This window comes from Anser anser (assembly GCF_964211835.1).
Source record: "Anser anser genome assembly, chromosome: 2".
In the NCBI taxonomy this organism is placed as follows: domain Eukaryota; kingdom Metazoa; phylum Chordata; class Aves; order Anseriformes; family Anatidae; genus Anser; species Anser anser.
Genome location: NC_139721.1, coordinates 108,813,445 through 108,825,939, shown reverse-complemented (window position 1 = coordinate 108,825,939; position 12,495 = coordinate 108,813,445). Strand labels below are relative to the sequence as shown.

General features: G+C 41.5%; 1 protein-coding gene across 17 annotated transcripts in view; it reads right to left on the bottom strand.

The window, feature by feature from the left end:
• ATXN1 (ataxin 1) overlaps nucleotides 1–12,495 on the bottom strand; it is a 219,417-nt gene that overhangs the window by 187,357 nt on the left and 19,565 nt on the right. For 10 of the 17 annotated variants that reach the window (XM_083826834.1, XM_083826846.1, XM_083826835.1 and 7 more), the window contains exon 3: nucleotides 2,493–2,592. The exons of the other annotated variants lie outside the window; for them this stretch is intronic. The gene's annotated coding sequence lies outside the window, so the exon portion shown is untranslated. The remainder of the gene's footprint in view (nucleotides 1–2,492; nucleotides 2,593–12,495) is intronic. 17 annotated transcript variants of the gene reach the window in all.

Sequence of the window (12,495 nt, the reverse complement as noted above, 5' to 3'; positions counted from 1 at the left end):
CAGGAATTTCGTACCTGCCATCAACTGCTGCTATCAGTAAAAGAAGATTCAATCACACAGGTAGCTTAAAAAAAAGCACACACAAAACCCACAAAACCAACCAAACAAACAAAACACTTTCTTAGCTCTTCCAGATGTTCTACTGATAGCATCCCTAACAGCCTACCCTGCTCATGGACCATACACATGCTAGACACCAAAGATCACGTCTCCCAGAACCCAGAAGTACGGTTTCATCAGCCACTAAAAGCATCCCCAGCGCCACACCAGAACCAGAAGCAAGTGGCAGCGGCTGGTGCCTGAAACAAGGAGAAAGGGTAAGTTCCATGGAAAGTGAAAGGTGAGGCAGCTTTCCAAAGCTGGCTCCCTCTGCTTGCCGAAATAGCAATGCCCTGCCCACGCCTCGCTGCGACTTCTGCGGAAGATGCGCTTGTTTCCCAGGAGAGCTCACTCTCGCAACGCAGATGTGTTTTACTGAGGCAATCGCCTTCCGTTGCGTAATGCAACCCGGAATTAAACATTATATGCTATTTAGTATATTTCTAAAATGTAAACCAGAAGTTACAGCCGAGCTCAATGACACTGCCAAGAATGTGAATGCTGTGATTTTAGCGGGGAAGAACATATTCTCCTCCCACAGCTTACTCCGAGTCGTAATTTTTCCAAACTCTGTTGTCGTTGTCAGGAAAACGCTAAGTAACACATCTGTGCTGCTTTCCTTTCGATCTTTGGCAACCGTGGGTACCACCAGCTCAGGACCTCACGCTGCTGCACCGCCCACAGGTGTTCTGGTGGCTGCACTGAGGTACACGGAGCTGGATCGTTCACCTCACGTCCTGCAATACTGGGGCAAAAATCAGGAAGAAAACCCCCTGGCAGCCATTTCCAGTCACCTGCTTGAACCAGAAGGAACAAGACTGCAAGATGCTGAGCAATACTTTGGATTTGCATTTTTCCTATAGTTTCCAGGAGTTGCACAATGCTATTCTTCAGAAGAATACAGGTCCCTTCTGAAATGTATTATGCATAACCCACTTTTCCATGGCGGAAAACTCACCACGGGAATACTGTTTGCTCATACCAGCAACGTATCCCAAAATTACAGTCATTTATAACCTCATTTCATTGACAAAAGAAATAATATCGTTCTCTTCTGACAAATATCAGTACACAGAAAAAGTAATGAATAAATGCCTATAAACAGGTATCAAATAAAGCAACTATCAATCACTGTAACAAAGTTTTAATTAAATCATATGTTAAGTAAAAAAACACTGAAGTAAAACCAATCCACATAAACCAAAATCAAAATAAAAATCTGTCACTCATGCCAAAGCAGAAAAAGCACAATTCAGAGCACTAAAATATCATAACCTGTTAACTGAATGGTCATCTAGTTGTTATTTGTCAAACTCCAAGTTTGCTAAATGAAGCCAAACGTAGGGATTCAGCAAAGTATTTAGGCACGTGCTAAAGTACATCTGTATTTTAAGAATGTTTTTAATGTGACAGAGAGCTTAAAACTCTGGAAGTATTCACATATTCCTCTACAATGATTTCTTTCTGAGAGAGAAAATATTCAGTTATCTGCACTGTCCACATTTTAGTATTACAAATCAAGTCAGCATTTAGCCTAAGTTGAATACATATTTCTGGAGACACATTAGAAAGAACCCCAAGGATTAGTCCCAACACAAAAGGATGAGGGAGTTGCCTGCTGTCATCCTGCCAGTTTTGCAGAATAGAAGAGTTAGCAAATAAGGCATGAAAAGATATGAGCAAAGAAACTCATACCTGCGAAAAATGCAGCAACATCAGGTGTGCAATAAAATTATAGTAAGTAGTAACAGGCCCACAAGAATTCATAAGAATTACTGGCCAGCTGAAAGCCCTTTTGGCCTCAGCTGGCAATACTCAGCACCCTTAAAGCTGGCTAAAACCTCCATTTCATCTGCTACTGTAAAGTAAAGGATATTGTCTGTTTTTTTTAATCCCTTACGTTGATGCTAACAGCGATACCAAACACACGCACCTTACTGCTTTAGGGAGGGCCCAAAAAGTCCTCTCTTGGGCTTTGAAAATCTCTCATTCATGCAGCAGACAGCTTTCACAGCACAGTGAGTTACAGAGCAGTGAAGAAGGAAGAGCATCATTCAAGTATGTGGGTGCATACACACACGCGTGCAGGGAAAGTGAAGAAAGAGGCACGCACACTGTATGATAATTTTCTGAATATGGCAACCCAACCACAGACAGTGCAGATGGACAGTCATGTTGTGAAAATACAGAGTTGATTCAACACCACCATGTCTAGCAAGATGGGCTGGCAGGTTTCACAAGGCAAAGGCTACCTCTGGGGGTGGGGAAAGATGCAGCGGGGGTGAGGAGCTCTGCGCCAGCCTGGAGCTACCTTAAAAGTCACTTTAATTAATCTGATAGATAAAATTCAACAACAAAAAGATAGAGAAAAAGAACAAAAAGGCTTAACTTACTGAATTAAGACACCACTTTAAGAGGTTTCCCCACTTTCCCTGCTGTAAAGCACTTCTGAAAAATTCAGCCACTGAGCTACTGCTTTTCTTGACCTTTTCGCTGAAAGAGAGCAGAGTAAAAACAGGAAAGAGCTAAAATGATATGCAATAAAGATGCTTCATGTTAGGAAAGTCATTTGAGTCACGGCTGCAAATTCAGTCTGTGTCAGATTTGCCAATATAATGCTTGGTAAAGACTATCTATTAACAGCACCAGCAGTCAAAATGAGTGTATGGTCTCTCAACATAGCACACCATATACCATGCAGCTCTACAGTATTTGCCTCTGTTCCTGGTTTTCTGCACCCAAAAACTTACTTCAGGTATTATGATTAATGTATAATAGCCTGAGTCCCAAGGAGATTTGCTCTTCTGATTGCCCTTTTCTTAACAATAATGCAAATAAATATGGAAATACATCTATTGTCTGAGGAATCCTTCCACTAATTTTGTTCTTTGATGGTTTGGCTGCTTTAGCATAGCTAGGAATCAAGAGTAAAGTGGATCATAGCTCAATATAGAGTGTGGTTAATCTTCCCTTTGCATAATGCTGGTACACTATGGCCCAAATACCAGAGATTTATTTGATGTGTACATGCTTTCAAGCATTAGTAAACAAGTTGCAACCCATTATGAAAGAAGAACGGATCCAAACAGTTGTGAAGCTCTTTATATGTGCTAGACTGACACAGGCAGACTAATATACTTACATTTGCATGTGTGCTAATTTTTTAATTTGGGAGACTATTTCACCAAGAAATACTGTTTTTTAAAATATGACTAAAAGTGCACCTGAGATCACTTCCCATGTCCTGCTGCAGTATTGTCTGAAGCATGACAGAACTGGTAGTTAGAGAGGCACAGTTTTCTCTTTATCCTTTTCTAATTGATTTTATTCCTCTTATCCACTTAAGCGCACGGAAGTTACTTATATGTATCAGTGCTCTTTAGATAAGAGACCCAGTGTGAGCCTACAGTACTTTAACACATAGGCAAAACCAACCAAGCTTTAAATAAGCCATTTGCACGATACGGTGCAATTTTTCTACCTAGTAAAGAAATATGACCCCGTGCTCTGGCGCTGGCATTAGAGGACAGTACCTAAGTCCTTGCCCCTCACATACACGCGTGATTTTCAGCAGTTCTCCTGGAGTTTATACTGTACTCATTGACACCCGCATAGGCTGCAACCGGACAGCATCAGTCACTTGCTGTTTCTGGCCCAGATTTTACCCTCTTCTGTGCTAAACACTAACTTGAAATGACTCAGGAATAGTTTCCTCTGGTTTTTCCCCATAACGAGGAAGCCATGACAGGGGTAGAAAGAAAACTGTGGGCAGAGGGAGAAGGACCTTTCAGCCAGCAATTCAAAAATCTCAGCTATGGAGGGAATCCAGCAAACCTACACTGCGAGAGTGGGCTCCTCAGATGAAGTCTCAAAACTTGGTGGCAACTAGCAAACGGACATAAAAGCATATGCCTCTGAAAGCAGTGCTGTGAGAACAAACACATCAGTGACTGTGAGACTCCAGGATACCACAAAAAAAAAAAAAAGTAGCGCAGTAAAAAGAGAGGATGCCAGTGTCTCAGATAAGCAGTTATGGCAATGTTTACTTAAACTGTTCTGCTGAGTTGTTCCCATTTCAAACACAAAACTTTGATTTAAGGAAGAGACTTGCAGTACTGTCTTCGTATTTTTTTCCCCCTTCAAAGCATGAAAGTACTTCCTTTTTCAAAACCAAATGAACAAAGTTTACATCCAAACCCTCTCAGACCCCCAAATCTCACATCTGAACTCTATTAAAAGCAACAGTCCAGCCAAACACTCCAACAATATATTTAATAGCCTATAATGTTTTTAACGCCCTGCTGCCTGAAGTCTAAGGTCTGGAAGACAAGCCAAGCACAGGCACCCAGGGGCAGTGACCACGACAGGGAATGTGCACAAAGACCTGGTTATCTCCCCTGGCTCTGCAACCACCACTCTCACCAGAGCAGGTACTCTCCCACTGCAGAGGGTAGGAACACAGCCCACCTCTCAAGGAGGAGGGGGCCTGAGGCAAGGAAATGAATCAAAGATGACAGTTGTGCCAAGCTTGTAAGCATGGAGCTACTCTTTCAAACCAAACTGTACAGTTTTGTGTGTGTTTTGTTATTTGATTTTATCAGACCCCGTCTTTCTCCTAGCCTACTGCTTCCCTCTTGCCACTTAAGGTTCCTCCCATTCATTCTTACTTCACATTCTTCAGGCTGGAAGATTTCTCAGATCACTTCCCCAGTTCAACTACAAATAAACTTAATGGAAAAACTTCCGGACCCCACTCGGAATTAGATTGGCCATTTGCCTTGTGCTCAGGTATGAGCATGCTGCACATCCAGCAGTACTCCTCCCTAGCTGGCCTAATGGATGCCTGAGAAAAGCGTTTTGATGCACACTTGCTGATCGTGACACTGGAAAACACAGTTCATGCTGTCTCCTGACAAAAAGCCACAGCACATGTTCTTCTATTTAAGGTGTACGTGTAGAAAATTAAAAATATCTTTTCTAGTAAGCTATGCAAAGCAGAAACAGCCTCCTGGTACTATTACAGCTCACTGGAAGCTAAAATCATACTAATTATATAGTTCACCGTGAACTCCAGCAAGGCTCCACAAATCCTAGGTGTCCTAGAACAAAGAATATTGCTTGGGCAAAGCCCCTGGTGGGTGCCTCCCTGCCACCATATGTGGGCGAGTCCCACGAAAACATTAGGGGAACACAGCTGGGAACCACAGCTTTTCTGCCTGCTGCTCCTCCTCTGTTGTCCTGCATCATTGCACCAAAAGGTGAAGGACAGGAGCAAGGCCACACCTTGCTGGTTATTTTTCCAGGGCATCAGGAGCTCCAGACTGCATAGCCACATACACCAACAACACTCCTGCAGTCATTTTTAGGTCTGACATGAACCCTGCAAGGGCCAAAAGTCCTACTCACAAATTCTCCATCCCCTTCAGAGCAAGACCTTACTCCCCTATGTTGCACAACACTGTTCTCCACGTAAGGCTTTTCTAAACATTGAGCCTCCTACTGATGGGCATTTTCCACTGACTTGCCAGTCTTCCTGTTCAAGATTAAGCAAAATTGTGGATGATTCCACAGCTCGTTTCATGTTATCGTGCCAGTGGGCTGATGTGAATTTGTGATGAAGCAACAGAGGATGCACATTCAGTTATGAACTACGCTGAACTTTCAAGACTAGTTCTTCTGTTGTGGGCCCATCTAAAAGGGGTGCAGTGGAATTTTTTAAAAAGCTTTCAGAGACATTGAAAAAAAAAAGGAAAAGAAAAAGATTATTTGCATAATATCTAAATAATGTAATGCAGGCTTTTTCACTTCCACGCTTCGGTATCTAAAAAATGGCCAGTGGAGTATGATCATGTACTACAAGGTCAGATGAAGGAATGGATTCCCACACACTGACAGCAACAGTTTATTGCCTTTCATAATGAAAACAAGCAGAAAATATTTCACTCTGAAGGATGATTTTCCAGCAAACTCTTGAGGTCTCTGAAAACAGCCATAACTACTACACTGCTACTAGCAGAATGTTTGGTAACTTCACAGAAGACATTGTATTTTAAAGATTACAAAGTTACTGAGATTAATTACTTTATTCAAACAGCAGAGAATTCTGGATATCAAAAAACTGCAGATATATTCACAGAGAAAGACAGAGGTGTCAATCTATTGCAAACCTACATGAAAGAAGCAGGAGAAATGACGTGAAAATGAAAGAAATTTAATTAATCATCTACAACGTAATCAGGACATTGAAAAGATAACTTTATGATCTCCTTTGGCCTATGGGAAGACTGAGCAGGCTTTCTTTGATCTTTGTCAGTTTGCGAGTTGCTCCCCTGGAGAAGCAGCTCACAGTCAGCAGGTCCACAGACCACAGCCACTGGTCACTGCCACCACCACAGAGCACAAACTAGAAGCCACCGCTGCATTACAAACCAATTAACCAACGTAACCAGTGATGCTTTACAGCCCGCAACCTCCAGCCAAGACTGCAATGACGTATGCTCTCCCAAAGGCCTACACGGTGCAGCACCGTCGCATCCCCACAGGAGCGCCATTAACGAAGGACAGCGCAGGTGCTTTCGCCCAGCCACAAGCTCCGTGGCCAGGAGCAAGCATAGGGCCTCTCTGGTCCCTGAGGCTTCAGGAAAACCTCAGCTGGTCCTGCCACTGAGATGTCCCCCTCCTGCACAAGGGGGAGTTTGCAATTAGCACTGTGTGAGGGCTAGCAGGCCCTGGCTGCGAACAGGGCGCAGCTTGCCTCCACACCTGAAGTGTCACAGGCTTGCCTGAGGTGAAAGATGAGAGGTGAAGAGAGTGGGATACCTGCAAGATACCAGTGTAACAATGCATTTGTTTATTTAAGGCCCTTTATCACACAAAGATCCCACAGAAGTTCAGGTGCTGTACACAAAATAAACCTGCCACACTGAAGTGCAACAGAAAAGGGTGGGCAGAGGCAGGCAAGAAAAAAGAGAACCTGGTCGCCCACCTCCGGGCAGTTCCCAGTTCCTCAACAGCATGCATGTAGACAAGGCCTCAGCTTTCGTGGTTTCAAGCAAAAGATACCTAACACTGCAGTAACCTACTCCCCAGTCTCCTAACCGCCGCTCCAGGAAGGACAGATGGCTGTCAGTCCACAGTTCCATCATTTAAACCCCTACTCCTGAAGGTTAAGAGATGCAATACATGTAACTTCTCCAGATTCAATGAAATTAGTCTCTGATGTAGCACTAGCTGTCCAGCACTTTTTCTGAAAGGCAGGGCAATGGGCTGCACCCTCGGAGGCAGGGCATTCGGCTAGCTGGTTTCAGTGCTTCACACGTATTAATGAACGAGACAGCAACGATGGAAGAAAACTTTCTGGGTTACAGTCCTGACTTCAAGGTTTTAAAATCACTAGCTGGGAAACCCACTCTCCAGCTGGCTAATGATTCAGCCTTGAAAGCAAATATTTAATAATTACTTAGTAAAAGGAAGTTGTGGACAGTTACACCTCAGGGTATTTCCAGAAATGACAAGTATTTTAAAATGCAAATTTACAAATTCTGCAGCATACATAATTTGAATATCTAGTGTACATCCTGGCCACATACCGTACTGCTAGCAAATACCACAGTGGGAACAGTTTTTCCAGGACTACATATATCCCCAATGACACATTAGAATGCAGTTTTAAACAACAATGCAAAGATAAAAGCATGCTGCCTATGGCACGCTTTAGAGCTGTTACCATATTCTCTGTCAGTAATCTATGGATTAATAGGGCCCTGATGCACTATAACACGTTGGCCGCTCACAGCTCCATGGAAGATTATTCTCTTACCATGAACATTAGCTGAGGATTAGGCATATGTCACAATTATTCATTCAGATTTTTAACTTGGTCAACTCTAAGATACTACAGTTGGTGTTTAGTTTTTATTATTATTATTTAAAGATATGATCCTAATTCCATTAATTTGCACCAATATCAAAGGAGTAGGTTCATGCTCTAAATGAGAAGATTAATGTTATCTTAACAATTTATTTCTGTCTCCCTAAGAGCAGCTATACTAGATAAAAAAATATATATTCATTTAACCTATTATTCTGCCACTGATCGTAGATGCAGCTGATACTTAGGGAAACAGTTGAAGAAATAGAGCAAGTATAGGATGTAAAAAAAAGTAATTTGTTCCAGCATGATTACTCCCATTTTTGGCTGTGCTCAAAATCAAGATGCTTTTCTAAATCTTGCTGTTAGGAACAGGCAGTAAAACACATCTATATAATCATCTGCAACAGCAACCCATCTTGTAAACAGGCCAAAATCTCCTGATTATTTTGCTTTCTTGGTTTTAATTTAGAACAGAGTGGATAGTCAGGTGGATAACTGGCCACAAGATAAAATGTCATTTACTGGTTAAGACCTGACCTAAGATGTGGGAGATTCACCTTCCACCCCTTCTCACTCTAGAGACTCCCCATACCACCATCAGTATTTGAGTCTGTGCAAAATGACTTCAAAATAATAACAAACTGGAACACTTCCAGAACAATGTTTTCCATCCACTCTGTAAAGGCTGTGAATCACCTAACAAACAGGGCAGCCCTGGAGAGATTTCCCATGTGTTACTATTTTGCCCAGATCTCCTTAGCAAAAGTGAAGTTGTCCCTACCACATTCAGCGACTCGGGCCGGCTACAACACCACCAGCATCAGCTTGGGGTCAAGAGCCTTCCTGCTTTGTGTCTGCATGGCGGCAGTGGGGGATTTGCATTACTTAACAGAAGTGCTGTTGTTCCAACCTTCGGACAGGAAAGCTGACAACCTTCAAGGATTCAGTATTCCCTAACATCCCTGTTGGGAAACGGGTGGTTTCTGTGTAGGTTACTAGCACTGAGACATAAAGGCACTGCAGCAGTTCTAGTGACTTGGCCAATTTCTCTTCCTAGTTATAGTGGGTGACACACAGCAAAAATGAGGCTGCTCGCACTTCAAAATGCAGAAAAGCACATCTTTGTCATAAATATGTTGAAGTAGCTAAAAGTAGTAAACATTTCAGAAGATAAACTATATATACATATTTAAATATGTACCTACCTTTTTTAATTGTCTGATAAGCCATTTGTGCAGAGAAAAGCATTATACTGTGCACAAGTATGCTAAAATTACATTTGCATTCTAAAGATAAAAGTTACCATTAATCACATCTGAAAACAAGATTCTGAAAGTTCAAGATATATTTTTGAAGGGAAAAAGAAGTCACAAGTACCAAAGTGCTTTCAGAAGGGAGGCTGACAAACCATTTCTTCCTGCTCACCCCCCAAAAGAAAACTTTAACTAGCTTGCACACAGATACCTAAAGAGCTAGATACGAACTGGGGCAACCTATACCAACAGTATAAAGCCAAAAGCATGTTCCTACATACTCTGTTATAGGGAATTTTGGAAAGCAATGTAGCTGGTGATAGCACTGATAGGTAAGTGACTTACCAAATCATCTACGTAACAACATAATTGCCAAAAGTTATCAAAGTCTTATCAACAGTGGGGCACCATCCATAACAACACTGCACTACACACAGCGACAGAACATAAACAGAAATATTCCTGTTCCTCATGTGGGCTTGGCTTTGGCTGGCCTCCTCTCTTTGCAATGTACAATATCAGTAGTGATTTTCACCAGTCTCCATCTTTATTTTGCATCCTTTCTGGGAGAAATTTGTTATTCTGTGAATGCAAAGAGGCAGCAGTCCTTGGGCTCCGACATGTATGTAGGCTGCCACTTCTTGCATACTTGTACATGAAACACTGCACCCTCCACCTACCCTGCTACCACCACACATTTTTATAAGAACAAGGCAAGCCATAATGAACTTACAAGTAAGAGGGTGTGCAAACACACTCATCTGCACACAGACGTGAGGACAGAAGGCTTGCTTCCTTGTTAAAAAAAATAAAGGAAAAGAGAAAGCCAGCCCTACTTTATTCTCAGAAAAGAAAGCTCCCTCCTTAATAAGTACTCTGTAGCCACATCTGGATGCTACAGAAGATAACGTTTAACAAATTTCAAGCGACTTTGAGGCTGGACAGTAAAGCCAACACATTCCTTTGCATCTTTTCTGTACCTACACACACTTTTGTATTTGGACCTGTGAATCCAAACCACTTAGTAGCCCTGTGCTATTGACCATTCTGAGACAGTCTTCATCAATAGAAATTTGGGGTGGGGGAACTAGGGGGAGATTGGAGAAAATGACAGAAAAACACCTCTCTGCTTCTAACCTTACCTCTAGAGAGGGATTCCAAAAACTGGATATAAAATGTCCAAACCTGAAAGACAGTTTTGCCCCAGTTTTCATACGGCATTTTTCAACATATCTGAAGGGCTTTAAAACTTCTGTTCTTATCTGATGAAAACGCTGTCTTTCCTCCTGCAGTCCTGGCATTCTTTGTGGTGAGACTGTTTCAGTATCAATATTAATATTAAAATGTCAAGTTTGTGACACTACATTTCCTGTACTATTTAAAGCATTCAGAACAATTATTATCCGTGAAATATTAAACAGTAAATTTTTGCTACCTGCTTACAGTATCAACAGCCCTGACTGTGACAGAACAGCACTTACACCAGTCACATGCAATTTTATATAGAGATGTATTGTTCAGCTTTTCTAGCAGTACTCATACATTTCCCCAAATTGACTTTTGTTGTTTTTAGCAGAGCTACATATTTATTCTCTTTTCTGGAGTGCAGCCAAGGTCTGAATATCAATCGAATTTACAGCTCTTACTATTTCAGACTTTTGGCCCATATATATTCCACAACTGATAACAAATTTAACATAGGGTGAACCATCAGTTTTTTTTTTTTATAAATATTTATGGAAAGGTAATCGTTTCCTATGTTAATTCTGCTGCTCTTAAAAAAAAAAAAAAACCTTTCATTTTTGCCTTTTTTCCCCCCCATTTCAGTACTTAGTTGAATCTTTTTCTTTCATAATTAGCTAAGCTGTGGTTACATATCTTTGGCTATAAGAGGTATTTTTATTATAACATGTAGGTGTCTTTAGAAGTAACATACGTTAGAGCAGCACAGCTGAGAATGCACTAACCTGCCACTCCTTCCTACCAAGCTGCCAAAGTTTTGGAGAAGCTTTCATATACTAGTACAAACTGAAAACAACAAATGTTTATTCCTGTGTTCAGAAAGGTGTATGTTAATTACAGAGAGAGGTTTTTCTCCTTGTCAAAGAACAGCTTTATGAGGAATGGACAAAAATTATGTCTAGCCTTCCATTAACAGACAACTTTACAAGGTAAAGGTCAAATTAAATGTCCCAAATAACTCAAGGGAAGCTCTACTTTCAGTGTACAGCTTGGAGATACCACAAAGTACTTCGGTATCATTACAGAGGTCAGTTATTTCCACTGTTCTCCTCTCTGAAACTTCAAGAAGATTACAAAACGTGCATGCTTCTTTCAGTCTTAATTAACTTCTCTGCACATTTGAGCCGAAGGGGTCTGATCACAACCCTCCGAAAGCCAACAGAAGGAACGCCAGTGGGAATAGGGCCTAAAACAACATGTCTACAGTAGTCAACAACTCTCGAGCTATATAAATGCTTGCTAATATCTCTATACTGACTGGTCATCAACATTTCCATTATAATTCTTGTACTTGGGGACATTTGTATGCTGGATCCTATCCATACTCCTCTCTAGCCAGCTGAAAGGAATTGTTTTTGAGTGATACAAGGCACCTCCCTCCCCTCCAGAGACCAGCAGACAACTAATGGAGCCCTCATTTTCCACACAAATTAACAGGACCCTGGGGTGAAAGCTAGTTTACCTGCTTTGCTACACTGTGCTGTTGCAGGGTTGTAAAAGGAAGCTTCAGTTTTGTTGCAGGAAATCAAGGGCTACCGGCTTTTTCATGTAGTACGCCATGACGTGAAATAATCAGGGCTAGGAATACAACAAGGAGGCCTGAACAACAGTTAATGAATAATATGCCCTGCAATTCCTCATCATTCTGTTTACACTGAACTGAGAGTTATAAATGAAGTAATATACAGCAAGATCCAGTCTGCCAATACAAGGAGCCTGTCAGAAATGCTTATTAAATATACCAGGGGTAGTGCTAATATCACAGCCAGTATTCTTCCCACCCCAACCAGTGAAACCAGCCTTACATTTGATCCCCTGCTGCACCCAGGAAGACAGTGATGTTAGTCTACAGACCCACGGCAGTATTATAACTGAACTCATTATTTTAAAATGTTTGAAGTACCTTGACAGAAGAGCATGACAGAAGACATAGAAAAACAAATTCCATTCTACAATATGCAATTCATACTAATGTTAATTAATTCACATTCACAACATAAGCTGAAGCCGTTCCAAAAAAAACATTAT